The following is a 17609-nucleotide window of genomic DNA, read 5'->3' on the forward strand; positions in this document are numbered from 1 at the left end:
AATCTTGAGCTGATCTTCAATTCTGAAAAATCTTCTGACTCCTTTGTTGTCTCTAAACTCCATCAACCAATGAGGTGATTTGTGAACTGTAATTCCTCTTTCTTGAATGAGTAATGTTCTAGGCAAGGCATTGGGCTCCCACCAAGTTTTCCTTATGTTGGCAATCTTGTTGAGAATCTCAGTCTTGGCAGTCCTGGTAAAGCCAGAATCCCTTTGTATGGCTGAGTAGACTCTAACCAAGGTAGAGTAGCCTTCATTCAGAATCCTGTAGAGAGGCCAAGTTCTTTCCCCATCTCCTTTGTATTTGAACACTAGTCTTTCTGGTAGCTGTCTGTAGGCAGCTATTCCCCTTACTTCCTCCAGCTCATCCAGATAGAGTTCAATGTCTGAAAATTCTTTTATGTCACAGATGTGAACATAATCATCCTTAGAGGCTTGAGGTTTAGGCTTAGGCTTCTGTGTGAATTTGATTGAGGCTTTAGAGGGTGTTGATTTGATTCTTCTTTTCTGCTTCTTTGATGGTGGAGAAGAGGTTAGGAAGGTGGGTAATTTGATGTGTCCCAATCAATTGGTTCCTCCTTGGGAATGATTGTTTCACCATGAATGTTCATGAAGGGGTCAGGCACAATGGGTTCAGGAATAGAGGGTAGTGGTTTGGATTTTGATTGGGTTTCTTCAGTCTTATCTACCATCTTTCTCTTTGCATTGACCTTCTTTCTGTTCCCTTTCTGCCATTCTTCTCTTTCCTTACTTCTCTCTTCCATATCAGTATCAACCATGTCCCCCATAGCTTCATCTTCACTTTTGTCTTCAATTTCTTTCTGTTCTTCAGCCTGACTTGACTTTAGCTGTTTTTCAAGCTTTGTTTGTGCTCTTTTGTCAGCCTTTAGTTGTTTGGCTTCTTCCTTCAACCTTCTGGTTTCTTCCCTCTTGGCTATTGAGAATTTGGGATGTCCTTGCATCACACATATGCTCTTTCCCTCTCTGAAGATAATAGCCATGTTCCTCCTTACAGCCACATCCATGGTCTCTTTGAGCTTTATGATACTTCTATCCAAAAGCTTGTCCTCATCAGCCTTTGGAAGAGGAAAATCCACTTCTTTCAGAGGATTCTTTGTAGAGTCCTTAATGGATCTGTTGTTGGGCTTGAGAACCATAGATTTCAGATTCTTGGAAGAAGTCTCTCCAACCTTATTCCTCCCTACTGGCTTGAGCTCCACATAATTGATTCCACTTTTGTGCTATGCTTCACAGATTGTGATTGAGAAGTTGTAGAACCAAAAATTTGTTGCATCTTTTTATCAATCTTCTTCCTTTGCTCTTTGACTTGCAATTCAGCTGCTGTTATCTGGATTAGATCAATTACATCAAGATTTCCTTTGATTTGAATAATTGGAGAAGTGGTGATGGCAGGAACTAGCACTTGAGAAATTTGAACTGTTGTTGATGGCTCTCCTTCCCCTTCCCCTTTATTCTCCCCCTTTTTGTTATCATCAAGGGTAGGGGTCAAGCCTTGTGCTTTTGCCAGCTGCATGAGTAGATTTGTTTGAGTTTGTTGATTCTGAAGAATGGTGACCATAGAGTCTTCAATGATCTGAACTCTGGTTTCCAATCTGGTCAGCCTCTTGTCAGCATCAGATTATTTCCTCAGTCTCCCCAACAAATCTTGCATAGTACCATAAGGTATGACTGAATCCAACTTCTCAGCATTGTAGGATTTTAGATTAGCAATATCCTGCTTGAGCTCATCCACACTTAGATTCTGTTTGAAATGTTGCAACTGCAAGAGATGCAGAGATTCCAGATGAGCTTGAAGAATTGCCTTGGTACCAGCATCCGTAGTCTCCTGAAGGGCCTTTTGAATTGTCATGACTTGTCTGACTAAAGTGACACCAAACTCTCCTGGTGTTGATGCTTTTGCCCATGCCCATTCAGGAAGATCTGGAACAGAACTTGGGTCTGCTACTCCCCCTAAGTTCATGCTCTCATCCAAAGAATCAGAGTCATCATCATTAAAATTTACTCCAAATTCTTCAGATGACTCACCAGCTTGAGAAGGCAGCTTGTTAACAACAGCTTTGTCTCTGAGAAGAGATTCTGAAGTGTGTACAATGTTTAAAGTCTGTTCTGCCTCCACATTGCCCTGAGCAGCCAATAATTGATAGGCTGAAATAGGATGAGTAAAAGTGTCAGCATCCAAGGAAATGTTATCAATGACAGCTTTGTAATGTTGCTGAAATTGTCTTTCCTTTTCTGCATCATCCACTTTCATTGACTCACTAGCAATGGCTGGATCCACCCTTATAGCTTCTGTACCTGCCTTTCTCTCATTTTCTCTATTTTCTTGCATCAGGGGCTCCCCCTGGCTCACACACACCCTCACACCCTCACCCTCACCTTCTAAGGTGGCACTCCTCTCACTCACTTTTGCCATGCTGGAAGAAATAGCATGCATATGGTGACTCTCAACCTCTCCTTTTGCCTGGGAGCAACCCAGCCTCTCACTCAAAAGATCACTCCCTTCCCTCAAACCTAAAAGTGATTGTACAGTAACCATGTCCTCTACAGTTGGAATTGTTTCTGTTATGTGTGTAGAGACCATCAACGGATAGGGAGTATCCGTTGAAGTGGAACCTGATGGTATCAACGGATAACTGCTGTTAAGCTTATCCGTTGAAGAACAACCACTTGTCAACGGATGAGAGATATCCGTTGAAGAAGGAAAAGATGTAGATATAGAAAGTGACATAATTGTTGAATCTGTGTGAATTGATTTTAAGTGTGGTGACACAGATTCTTCAACTACATCTGAAAGAATTGGCTGATGATCCAACAAATCATCTAAAAGATGATGATCATCAGGTTTTGAGTGGGGCTCCTCCCTGAGTTTTAATGAGGGAGAATCAGGAATTGACGTGAATATCATATCCACATTCAGAGAGGGTGATGGAGAGTTTGATGATTGGTGTGTTTCTATTATGAGAGAATGGGGCTGTGACTCCACATTTTCTGGAATCACATCAAGCTGAATTTGAGAAGGCTCAGATACAGGTGGATGTATCTGTGCTGTGTATGCCCCTTGTGTGGAAACTAGGGTCTTGGCCTTCTTCTTCCTTGAAAAGGCTTTAATTGGTGAATGTGTGGCTTCAGTGTCCCTCCCTCTTTTGGTATGTGTCCCTGGTTGGGGACTATTTTCAATAGTTACATCCTTTTGGGAGGATGCAAATAGGGATGTGTTAGACTCCTTTTGAACCACCACAGTCTTTTGAGAGACTGTGGCTTGGCTGGCTTGGGTACCACTCACCTCTCCCACCTTATCCTGGGGGGTTTCTTGATGTTCACCCCTCCCCTCACCACTCACACCCTGTTCACTCCCTTCAGGATTTATGGTAGTTGTTACAACTGTTGTCTTTTGAGAAACAACAGAGGTAGTTTTCTTTGACTTGAGTTTTGAAACTTTAGTTTTGGTGGTAGGAACCTGTTTGGACAAAGACACAGATTCCATGGCCACACTAGAAGGCAAAGAAATAATGGGGTTGGAAATAGTAGGAGTCATAGAAGTGTTTACCTCACTTACCTGTGGTGCATTCATGATTGGCAAATATACCAATGGCACCTGGCTGTTAAGGTTCATTCTCACAAGGTCTGCAAGGACCCTTTTCTCTTGTGCCCAGCATTTGAGTTTATTATTCTCATTTGATATGACCAATCCTTCAGCAACATGGTTAGCCGATAACATAAAGAATCTAGCATAGTAGATGTTATGTGGTCTATTAGCTTTGTTACCTAATCTGGAACCTAATTCTAGCATGACACAGTTGCTAAAATTAAAGTACCTATCAGAAACGAGCATATAAAGCATATTAACAAGAGATGAAGTTATGGCATCAAAATTGCTAATCTTCCCAGAGAAAACCTTAATAAAGGCATCTCCAAGAAAACTCCATTCTTTCCTAAGGCCTTTCCTTCTAATGCTACCTAAACTAGCAGAATCAAAAGCATAGCCTATGGAATCTAACATAGCAGATACATCTTTATCAGTGTGTGGTGTTATGGCATTATTCTCATGTAACTTAAAGCAAGACTGTATATCATCACAGTTAATGCAATAATCCTTACCTTTGAGAGAGAAGGCAATAGTCATATCTGTGGAGTTGAACTCTGCAATTGTCCAAATCTCCTCAATCACCTCACAGTAGATGGTTGGGGCTTCCAGCATTGCATAGCTCAGTTTGCAGTTTTTGATGAAGTCCATCATCTTGTGATAATCAGAATGGACTTCATTCTTTTCAACCAAGGCTACGAAATTATTCTTTTCATAAACAAATCCTATTTGAGACATAATTTTGACTACTGGTGCCATTGTTGTGAGTAGAGGTTGCAGAGAAAAACTTGAGAATTTTGGGAGAGAAAGAGAATGAAAATTGCAAGAAAGCGTAAAGTAAAAATAAGAGTTCAATGGGCTTTTATACTTTCTTGAATTAAAACGTAAATAAAATGATACTTTTAAGTAAATTACAGCCGTTCAAGAATAAATAAAACTGTAGAAATTCTAAACTGCCTTTAAAACAAATACATACAACAGTGTATATCTGTATCAACGGTTAAGTAAAGAAATCAACGGTTGTGACTTACTGAAAGTAACTGATGTGACACTTCAACGGATAAGGTAAATAGTTATCCGTTGATGATCAACACTATTTTATCGGTTGAGGGATAAAATTACCAGAAATGTATTTGTCTTTCAACGGATAATGAACATCTGTTGATAGAACAATTTTGGCTTTCAACGGATAGGGAATATCCGTTGATAGGATAGGTCTTTCTTAAAGCCAATTTTGTTCTTGCAGCAAATTCATTTCAGGCTTCAATGCAGATTATATAGAGGACATAAATTTATGAATAATTAAGCATACCTAGCTCACTTACTAATCTTGTGAATGTTGATTCATCAAGTGGCTTGGTAAATATGTCTGCAATCTGCTTTTCACTTAGAACAAAATGAAGTACCACTGTACCTTTCATCACATGTTCCCTAATGAAGTGGTACTTGATATCAATGTGCTTGGTTCTTGAGTGCTGCACCGAATTTTCAGTAATGGCAATGGCACTTGTGTTGTCACAGAATATTGGAATTTTGTCAACAGTCAAACCATAGTCAAATAGTTGATTCCTCATCCATAGTATCTGTGCACAGCAACTACCAGCAGCAATGTACTCAGCTTCAGCTGTTAATGTAGAAACAGAATTTTGCTTCTTGCTGAACCATGACACAAGCTTGTTCCCTAGAAATTGACAGGTGCCAGTTGTGCCTTTCCTGTCTATTTTACAGCCTGCATAATCTGCATCTGAGTAGCCAATTAGATCAAAACCAGACTCTTTAGGGTACCAAATTCCTAGATTTGGAGTCCCTTTGAGATATCTGAAGATTCTTTTAATAGCCACTAAGTGAGATTCTTTAGGGTCAGCTTGAAATCTAGCACAGAGATATGTAGAAAACATTATATCAGGTCTACTAGCAGTTAAATATAAAAGTGAGCCAACCATGCCTCTATAACTTGAAATATCCACAGACTTTTCAGCCTTGTTTAATTCAAGCTTGGTGGCAGTGGCCATGGGAGTTTTTACAGATGAACAATCCATTAAGTCAAACTTCTTTAAAAGATCATAAATATATTTAGTTTGACTAATGAAAATTCCATCACTAACTTGTTTAACTTGTAAACCAAGAAAATAAGTTAGCTCTCCCATCATGCTCATTTCATATTTACTTTGCATTAACTTAACAAACTTTTTACAAAGCTTATCATCTGTAGATCTAAATATAATATAATCTACATAAATTTGAACAAGTATTTTAGAGCCATTAACATTTCTACAGAAGAGAGTTTTGTCAACAGTACCTCTTGTGAAGTGATTATCTAGAAGGAATTTTGACAAAGTCTCATACCAGGCTCTAGGTGCTTGCTTTAGTCCATAGAGTGCTTTCAACAGACAATACACATAGTCTGGAAAGTTTGGATCTTCAAATCCTGGAGGTTGGCTTACATAAACTTCTTTCTCTAATTCCCCATTTAGAAATGCACTCTTGACATCCATTTGATAGACTTTGAAATTGGCATGGGCTGCATAGGCTAGAAAGATTCTGATGGCCTCAAGTATGGCAACTGGAGCAAATGTTTCATCAAAATCTATTCCTTCTTGTTAAGAATAGCCTTTAGCAACCAATCTGGCTTTATTCCTTATGACAATGCCATTTTCATCCATCTTGTTTCTGAATACCCATTTTGTGTCAATAGAACTCTTGTTCTTTGGCTTGGGTACCAACTTCCATACTTTGTTCTTTTCAAATTGGTTTAGCTCCTCTTACATTGCTAAAATCCAATCTGGATCCAATAGAGCTTCTTCCACTCTCTTAGGTTCCTCCTGTGATAGAAAGCTACTATACAGACATTCATCTTGAGTAGCCCTTCTAGTTTGCACTTTAGATGAAGCATCACCAATGATTAGTTCAAAAGGGTGATTCTTGGTCCATTTCCTTTGAGGTGGTAGATTAGCTCTAGATGAGGTTGCCTCGGTATTGTCATGATGTGAGATAGAATGTTGATTGGTTGAAACTCCCCCTGAGTTGCTGATCCTTTGAAAGGAATTGGGAGCTCTATCAACTGATGAAGTGAATTGATTATCCGTTGACAGACTGTGATCAACGGATGCTTCATTATGAACTTCAACGGATGATGCACTTTGTCTTTCAACGGATGCTGCATTGCTTCTTTCAACAGAAGCTGAATTATGACTTTCAACGGATGCAGCATTATGTGCATTATCCAAAGGCAGATTCTGAATTCTTCTTGAGATGTCTTCTTCATCATTCTCATCTTCACTATCATCACAATATATCTCAATGTTGTCAAATTTGAGTCCTTCATGATGTCCCTCATCTGTTAGTCCATCAATCTTTTTGTCATCAAACACAACATGCACAGATTCCATGACAATGTTGGTTCTTAGATTGTAGACCCTATAAGATTTTCCAGCAGAATAGCCACCAAATATTCCTTCATCAGCCTTTGTATCAAACTTCCCTTTGTGATCAGATTGATTCCTTAAGATGTAACATTTGCAATCAAAGACATGTAGAAAGTTTAAAGTTGGTTTTCTTCTCTTGAATAATTGATAGGGAGTCATGCCTTTTGCCTGATTAATTAGAGAAATATTCTGAGTGTAACATGCACAGTTAACAGCCTCAGCCCAAAAGTAAGTTGGGAGTTTTGACTCTTCAAGCATTGTCCTTGCAGCTTCAATTAGTGATCTGTTCTTCCTTTCCACCACACCATTTTGTTGTGGAGTCCTTGGAGCTGAGAACTCATGCATGATCCCATTTTCTTCACAGAACAACTTCATGGTTGAATTCTTGAACTCAGTTCCATTGTCACTCCTAATATTCCTTACTTTGAAATCAGGATAATTGTTGACTTGCTTGATATGATTGATAATAATTTCACTAGCTTCATCCTTTGATCCAAGAAAATAGACCCATGAAAACTTAGAGAAATCATCAACAATCACTAGGCAATATATTTTCCTTGAAATTGACAATACATTGACTGGTCAAAAAAGATCCATGTGTAGCCGTTGTAATGGTTCATCAATTGCAGATTCAAGCTTCTTACTGAATGATACTTTCTTTTGCTTTCCTTTCTGACAAGCATCACACAGTCCATCCCTTGTGAATTCCACTAGAGGCATTCCTCTAACTAAGTCCTTTTTGACTAGATCATTCATTGTCTTAAAATTCAATAGGAAAAGCTTCTTGTGCCATAGCCAACTTTCAACTGCACTTGCTTTGCTGAAAAGATAAGTAATGGATTCTGCATCTGTAGAGTTGAAGTCAGCTAAGTACACATTCCCTTTTCTAACTCCAGTTAGAACCACTTTATTGTCCTTTTTACTTGTGACAATACAGGCTTCAGAATTGAAGGAAACAGTATTCCCTCTGTCACATAGTTGACTGATGCTCAATAAGTTGTGTTTGAGACCATCAACCAATGCAACTTCATCAATGATGACATTTTCTTTTGAAATCAAGCCATATCCCATAGTGAATCCTTTGCTGTCATCTCCAAAGGTTATGCTAGGGCCAGCTCTCTCCTTAAACTCTGTGAGCAGGGTGAAATCTCCTGTCATGTGTCTTGAACAGCCACTGTCCAAGTACCATAGATTCCTTCTTTTTCCCTGCACACAACAAAATCAATCAAGTTGATTTTGGTACCCAAGTTTCCTTGGGTCCAGCCTTGTTAGTCTTTTTCCTAGACCTCATTCCTCCTGCATCTTTTGACTTAGGTAACTTTGGGTCAACCTTGATCTCAGATGTGGTTGGTTGAAGTGTAGGGTTAGTCACAGAATCATTTAGCACATTTGATTGAATTTGATAAGGCATAGATTGTGCAAACATGTTATTCCACATAGGCATATTGTATGGCATTTGAGGCATACTAAATGCAGTAAAATAAGGATTATTAATATATGGCATGTTTGCAAAATGTGCATGGGGATTCTGATGAGACATAACAGGCATGACATGCAGAGGTGACATAGACATGTTAGGTATGGAGGGATTTGAAGACATGGGAGCATTTTTAACAGATTTGCAATTATCAGATAGGTGATTAACACTTTTACAATGCACACAGCTTTTCCAAGGAGCATACCTATCAGGTGCATAATTATTATATTTATTAATCCCTACCTTCTCATTTCTTTTAGATTTTCTTTCAGTTTCCTTCTTATCCTCAACCAACTTAAGCCTATTTTTCAGCTGATCTAAAGTCATGTGTCCTATATTCACCTTATTGACATCTTTGGATGTGCTAGCTCCTTCTTTGACAAAGTTCTTGAGAGTTGAATCATTCTTCTTATTGAGATTTTTATTTTTAAAATTACTTGCCTGTTTTAATTGATGAGCCTTCAACGGATGCTCCTTTTCTTCCTTCAACGGATAACTTTCATCATCCGTTGACAATCCATCAATTAATTATAACTCCTTTTTGTTTTTCTTCCAGGCATTCTCACAGAATGAATCAATTCCCTGAACTTTGGTAATCAGAACACTAACATCCCTAGATGTTTTCCAGGCCTTGATTACCTCTTGCTCACTTTCTAACTGTTTAGAAAGAATTTCTACCTTCTTAACAGCTTCTTCTAGTTCACTTTCAACAGTCAAGCATTTAAGTTCAATCTTTTCAAGCTCAATTACCTGATTCTCTAACACAACATTCCTATCACTTAAAAACACATTATTCTCTTTGATCCTAGTGTTTTCTTTAGCTAGTGATTTAAGGGAAACACGAAAATGATATAATTCATTGGACATATCATTTATGGCTTCATTGCATTCATGTTTAGAAAGCTGAGAGAGATCAGTAGTAATTACCTGGTTGCTTGATGAACTAGTTTCATTTTCATCAGAATTAGCCATCAGGGCTAGGTTGACATATTCCATATCATCATCTTCATTAACCCCATCTGCTGCCCAATCATCTTGAGTGAGAAAAGCTCTTTCCTTTTGTTTGAGAAAATCAAAATACTTCTTTTTGTAATCAACTTGCTCAAATTTCTTTTTATCAGAGGTTGGCTTCCTACACTCACTTGCAAAGTGTCCACTAATGCCACAGTTGTAACATTTGAACTTTAATTTGTCGACCATGTTTTTGTTTGGCTTAGTGAATTTTGTATTTTTCCTGAACTTCATCTTTGCAAACCTCCTGGACAGAAAAGCTTGATGTTCATCAATATCATCAGAGTCATCCTGACTGGAATTGTCTTCATCCTCAGCTACTTGCTCTTTACCCTTGCTTGATTCTGATTTGCTTGTGCCAATTTTGAGACTTGGCATTGTCTTTTCCTCATTCCTGGCTTCAACCTTCTCACTGTCAGCTACAAGTGCAACTGATCCTCCTTTTCTCTTTCCCTTTTCCAACAGCTCATCTTGCTCCATCTCAGGTTCATATGTCTTCAAAATTCCATATAATCTTTCAAGTGTGAAGTCCTTATAATCTTGAGAATTTCTTAGAGAAACAGTCATAGGCTTCCATTTCTTTGGTAGAGACCTTAGAAATTTTAAATTGGAGTCCTTGACTTGGTAAATTCTCCCATACAGCTTTAATCCATTCAACAGTTTCTGAAATCTGTTGAATGTATCATTCAATGATTCTCCTTCTTCAAAGTGAAAATATTCATACTGTTGAATGAGAAGCTGCATTTTGTTTTCTCTAACTTGCTCAGTGCCTTCACAGATAAGCTGCACAATATCCCAAATTTCCTTAGCAGTTTGGCTGTTGATGACATTGTCAAACATATCTTGATCCAGGCCATTAAACAGAATGTTCATGGCTTTCTTGTCCTTGTGAACCTCTTCAATATCTTCAACAGTCCATTCTGCCTTTGGCTTGGGAATAGACTGTCCAACAACAACTGTTGCAGTAGCAGCTGTGGCCACCTTGTGTGGGATGTGAGGACCATTTTCAATGCAGTTGATGTAGCTTTCATCTTGAGAGAGAAGATGTAAATGCATCTTCACCTTCCAGTGATGATAGTTATCTCTTTCCAGGATTGGAATCTTTACACCAATATCCTTCTTACTCATGATGTTAGCAGAATAGATCTTTAAACTCTTTGTATGTTAAGAGCAGGCTCTGATACCAATTGTTATTCCCAGTGGACTAACAATGAGATTTACAGAAGGGGGGTTGAATGTAAATCTCAAAACTTTTTCAAGTTTTGAGCAATTTCTAAGGCTAAGTGTTTTTGAGAACAAGTGTGTGAATTGCTTGAAGCTAATACAGACAGATATATATTCAAACACAAATGTAAAGAACACAAAGAACTTAAAAACTTTTGTGGTGGATTTGTTGTTCCACCAGAGATGTGTTATTTCAGAAAATCTGTGATTTAAAGAATTAAATCACAGATGCTTCCTAGTACAAACTAGATGATTTTCTCTCTGGATATTTCTAAACAGCTCAGGAAAATTCTTATCTAATTACTAGCTGCTACTTGGTTTATATATCACCAAGTTTACAAGTGAAGACAAAACTGTAAAATACAATTAAAAAGATTCTTCACATGTTTCTTCTTCATTTCTCTATCAAATGCAATTTAGGCTTGGCTGTAGATCTTTGAATACTTCCTTGTTTACATCAGAATGGAAATGCTGCATTTTCTTGATTCCTCCTAGAGGCTTCCACATTCCAGTTTGTCTCTGTCAACCCATGTGCCTCTGTCAGCTTGTGAATTGTCACCATCAACTGCTAATGAACTAAGCATCCGTTGAAGCTTTCATCCGTTGATGCCTTATCCATTGAGGCTTTATCCGTTGAAACTTTATCCGTTGATGCATTATCAGTTGAAGTCTTTATCCGTTGAAGCACTTATCCGTTGATGAATATTATCCGTTGAAGCATTAGAGACATTCGTTGAAACTTTATTTCTTATCCGCTGAAGGTCTTCAATATCCGTTGATACTTCTTCACTTATACAAAATTACAAGGCATGAAATATTTACAATTAGCCCTCCTATTTGCATATCCACTAGTAGTCAACATGACTGATAATTTCCTACAACATCTAAGAATTACAACTTGAATCCAGAGAATGAAATGTGCTACAATACTAAACTTATTGCTAAGTAAAGCTACTCCTTCAACGGATAGCCAAGATGGTCTTATCCGTTGAGGCTACAAACACTAGATTTCTACTTAAGTGTTTTGTTTAACTTATCATCAAACTAATACACATATTCCTAACACAATACTTCATGCTGCTAACATTATTAGGATTAGACCAACTTCCTGTAACCAACATTCTCCGCTACAACTGGTACTTAGTCAAGTTCCTAATATTTCTCACTTCAAAATTTTTGGAAGTGTTGTATATGTACTGATTGCTCCACCACAAAGCTCGAATATTGGAGCTCAAAGAAGAGTAGGTATCTACGTTGGTTTTGATTCCATATCTATAATTAGATATCTGGAGCCTCTAAATGGAGATTTATTTACCGCAAGATATGCGGATTATCATTTTGACGAGTTTATGTTTCTTCCCTTAAGGGGAGATAAACATTTGAATAAAGTTAATACTGAAATAACATGGAATGCATCAGGATTATATTTTCTAGATCCACGTATCAGTCAGTGCGAACTTGAACTTAAAATAATTATCCATATGCAAAATATCGCAAACCAAATGCCTGACGCATTTAATGATTCTAGAAATATAACTAAATCGCATATACCTGTAGTAAACACTCCAGCTAAATTAGATATACCAGTTCAAAAATCAGATACAAAAGAATTGGTTGCAGAATCAAAGCCACGCTTGAAGCATGGTAGACCGGTGGGTGCAAAAGATGTTGCATCACGAAAAAAAAAAATAAAGAACAATGCCCCTGAAGTGGCACATGCTCCGGAAGAAGCAAATATCCTTGAAGTGGTATTATCTCCTGAAGAGATTCCAGTCCCTGAAGATACAGGATTAAACAATCATGAAATTTCAATAAATTATGTGTATGATATGAAATTATGGGATAGAAGTAAAGCCATAATCGATGATGTATTTGTGTATTCCGCAACATTGGATGTAGACATAAATTCTGATCTTGAACCACACAATGTGGATGAATGTCGTCAAAGAAAAGACTGACCAAAATGGAATTATGCAATCCAAACAAAATTTAATTTATTCCGTAAAAGAGAAGTATCTGGACCTGTTGTCCAAACACCAATTGGTGTGAATTCTGTTGGGAATAAATGGGTATTCATAAGAAAACGAAATGAAAAGAATGAAATTATGAGATATAAAACCCGACTTGTAGCACAGGGGTTTTCTCAAAGACCGGGCATTGATTATCAAGAGCATACTCGCCAGTGATGTATGGAATTACCTTTCATTTTATTAGATATGACATCTAAAGAAAAATTGGAAACACGTCTTATGGACGTCATTACTGCATACTTGTACGGTTCACTTGATAGTGACATTTTTATGAAAATCCCAGAAGGGTTAAATATGGATGAGTTTAAGAAACCTCGTAATATATACTCTATTAAACTTCAAGGATCATTGTATGGACTGGAACAATCTGGCCATATGTGGTATAACAGACTTAGTTGTTGTGCAAGACATGCATGTACTATAACAAGATTAACTCAAATTGACAGCCTAAGTAAGTTGTATGATAAGCTAAGTTTGCATTTTGTATTATAATATTTAAGTCTGTAAAAAATGAAAACATATTAGACTGAAGTATTTTTCTGTAAACAGTCTCAAGCCCAAGAATAAACTCTGGAAGAAGATCATGGCTCAGAGAAAGTGTGAAGAAGTTTGGAGTTGAATAAATCTGTTTTGGGAAAAATATTCTAAGTCAATAAATCTACAAGTCAACAGATTAAGTTTTATAGAGAAGTCATTTGAGAACTCCAAAAATGACTTATTGAGAAGTCAAGAAAAGCTTATTGAGAAGTCTCAGAGATATCGACAAGCCAAATTGAAGATATGAAGATTGGAGATATCGACAAGTCATTTCTTTACTAGAGAACTCTGAGATATCGACAATGCAAAATTATACTCGAGAACTCAGAGTCTCGATAAGTCAAGACCATAATCGAGAAGTCAGAGATCTCGACAAGCCAATTTTACACTCGAGAACTTAGAGACTTTGATAAGCCACTATACTCATCGAAATGTCGAGTTATCTATATATCAAACTGGAGATCTCGAGGTAAAACTCAAAGTACAAAGTGCGGAATAGTTAAATATCCAAGATTATCAATCAACAAACAAATCAATCAAAGATTTGAAAAGTCTACAAAAGCAGCTTGAAGAATACAAGATCAAAGGCCAAGATTAACTGACAATGTAAAGTCACAGACATGCACGATTTGTATAGATATACTAAGTCAGAATAGAAAGTTTTGGTTAACTTAAAGTAGGGTTTAGTTCATGCTATTACATGCTATGTAAAATCAATGGTTACCGTTCTATAAAGTAAACACTGTATGCTTTATTTCAGTTGTATCAAATAGATCTAAATTCTTGTAACTCTTGAGAGAGAAGATGAGTTCTTAACATAATAAGAACCCATAAATTTGTAGCAAAACACATACTTGATTTTAATATAAAATTAAGTGAGTTTTGAAAGATAGTGTGTTCATGTACATTTTTTAATATTCCTGTTGAAACACATTATCTCTATAAGTTAGATTACTTTGTTCACCATCCAAAAACAGTTCAAAAAGATTAAAATTGTCCAAAACACATTCACCCCCCATCTGTGTTATATTCATTACCTAACATTAGTCATTATTTACAAAAGAATTGGTATGTTAGTAATCAAATTTCTCCATGTGTTTTTATAAAAAAAAAACGTAATCTGGTTTTGTGATTATTGTTGTATATGCGGATGATTTAAACCTTGTAGGAACAACTACAGAAGTTGATGAAGATGTCATATATCTAAAGACAGAGTTTGAAATAAAAGATCTTGGAAGGACAAAATATTGCCTTGGTATACAAGTCGAGCACTTGTCATCGTGAATTTTCCTCCACCAATCTACATATACAGAAAAAGTTTTGAATATATTTTACATGGATAAATCTCATCCATTGACTACTCCAATGGTGGTTAGATCTTTAGAGCCTGATAAAGATCCATTTCGACCATGAGAAGATGATGAAGAGGTTCTTGGTCCTGAAATACCATATCTAGGTGTAATTGGTGCACTTATGTATCTTGCAAATAATACAAGACCAGATATTGCATTTGTTGTGAATTTATTGGCTAGATTTAGCTCTGCTCTGATGGATATACATTGGAATGAGATCAAACATATATTCTGTTATCTTCGTGGAACAACCAACTTTGAATTATTCTTCCCGAAAAACTCGACATCTCAGTTGATTGGATATGCGGTCGCTGAATATTTGTCAGATCCTCATTTTGGTAAATCACAAACTGGATATGTGTTTACATATTGCGGAACAACCATTTCCTGGAAATCTACGAAGCAAACTATAGTGGCAACCTCAACAAATCACTCAGAACTCATTGCAATTCATGAAACCGGTAGAGAATGTGTTTGGTTGCGATCTATCATCAAGAATATTCAAGAATCATGTGGATTACCTGACATCACAAGAAGTCTTGCTGTCATGTTTGAGGACAATACTGCATGCAATGATCAACTCAAGGAAGGATATATCAAAGGAGATCGGACGAAACATATTTTACCAAAATTATTCTACAGTAATGAGCTTCAAAAGAATGGCGAAATTGATGTACAACAAATTCGATCATGTGACAACCTTGCTGATTTATTCACGAAGTCATTACCAAATTCAACATTTGTAAAGTTGTGATATAACATTGGAATGCGTCGACTCAATGATTTATTACAACAAAATTCAGGGAATGATTAATTTTTCCAAGGGGAGATTTTACTCTTTTTACTTTGTCAAATTTTTATCCCACTGGGTTTTTTTGACAAGGTTTTAACGAGGCAGTCTATGATCCATTATATAATAACAATCAAAGGGGAGTGTTATTAATTGATTGTTATACTCAAAGGTTAAATAGTAAGGCTACATATAAGAGTAGAAAACTTGCAATCCATTTAATGTACTTGTTCCCTCCGTTGGCTATAAATAGCCACATTCATTAAGAAGCAATATACAACCCGAGCATCTTCTCTGCTCTTTCTCCTACTCATATTGCTCTCTCGGATAAAACATAACAGTTCTTTTAGTAGCTCTTTTTGTGTGCTCTTTTATATTTACTATAACAAGTATTTTATAACAGTATGAGTTATTTGTTCGAATAATTTCTTTTACTTTTATGATTTAAAATAATAAAAATCGATATCATCATTCAAATGAACATTGTATAAATATATTTTTATTTTATAATTTTAATAAATCATAAGTTACTCATAAATAAAATTATCAAACAATACTAACTTAGAATTTTCATTTCCAAAATTGACATGTTAAGCCCCTTTAACTTAAGTAATAATTTCAATTTTGGAAAAACAGACTAGAAATTTAATTTTGCGCTAAATATAATCACATATTTATATTATTTTTAATAAAATTTAGATTTTTAATCTCCAACGAGTAAATGCCGTTTATTTAAAGATCATTCATAGTAGTCCATTTTTAAGTTTTAAGTAAAATATTTATTAAAAATATATTGTGACATCTGCTATTTATTATTTAGTATCGGTGACAAAATAAAATATTTAAATATACACAGAAAAAACTTTTTTGTGTAATAGTTTAAAGTACAAAATGAGGCATAAAATTTTATTTGAATAAAGTAAGAAAGTCAATATAAAAAAATGGAGTAAACTTTGTAAACTCAATTGTGTACACTTGGATCGAACATTCAATGCGATCAACCATAATAAGCACTAGGGGTGTACCCGGTTCAGATCGGATCGGTTTTGGGATAAAAGTCGAACCAAACCGCGAAGAGCGGTTTTAAAAAATTGCTATCTGCAACTGCATGTTGCGGTTAACCGCGTTATTTGCGGTTGCGAATTTGCGGTTATTGCGGATCAGTTTGCGGTTCAACCACTTATTTTAAAATAATTAATAATTTACAAAAAAATAAATTCGAAATATTAATAAATTGAAATTTAAGTTACGTGATAAATTACATTCAAAAATAAAATATAAACTAATGCTCCGTGTGGAGTAAGAATATTAAAAACATACAAAAATGTGAAGGCGGGAGAAAAGAAAAAAAAGGATAAAAAAATTACATTTTGATTATATTTTTCATTTGTTTGGTTATATATCTTATAATGATTGTGAATCTTATGAACGAAGTCTTAACATTAACCTAAGATTAGTTGATAAACGTGTATGCTTATTAATTTATATGATATCAACTACATTTTTGGAAATATATTTTATTATAAATATATGTTGCGAGTTGCGGTTGCGATTTTACGATTTTCAAGAATTTAAAACCGCATCTAAATCGCGAATGAGCGGTTTTTAAAATATAAATCCACAATCAACCCGCATTTCGCGATTATCCGCAAATGCGGTTCGGTTGCGAGCGGTTGGATGCGGTTGAGCGGTTTATCTGTACACCCCTAATAAGCACCCACAATCGATTTGTATATTACGGATAATCGTAAAATACGGGTGATCGTGGATGCAATTTTAGATAACCATTATTTTACGATTTGGTTGCGTATTCATTATTTTAGAAACCGAGAAAATTCAATCACAATCGCATATATATAAATTAATATATTTTTTAAAAAATATTTGAAATATACATAAAATAAAATTACTCAAGTTTTGAAATTTGGACTTGGATCAATATGAATATAGTTCGGAAAATTTTATATCAATTTTTATATTTCAAGATTAATTTTTCTTTTGTAATATGTCAGGTGACTATTTAATTTATTTGTCATCTATTATATATATAATAGAGCAATTAGGCGATTCATTGAGAAAATTTAATAATTTGAAATTACTTAAGTACCCCTCATGAATATTTGTTAATAAATATCAATTTTAATAGCATATATTAATTA

Source organism: Apium graveolens, chromosome 2, assembly GCF_009905375.1.
Source record: "Apium graveolens cultivar Ventura chromosome 2, ASM990537v1, whole genome shotgun sequence".
In the NCBI taxonomy this organism is placed as follows: domain Eukaryota; kingdom Viridiplantae; phylum Streptophyta; class Magnoliopsida; order Apiales; family Apiaceae; genus Apium; species Apium graveolens.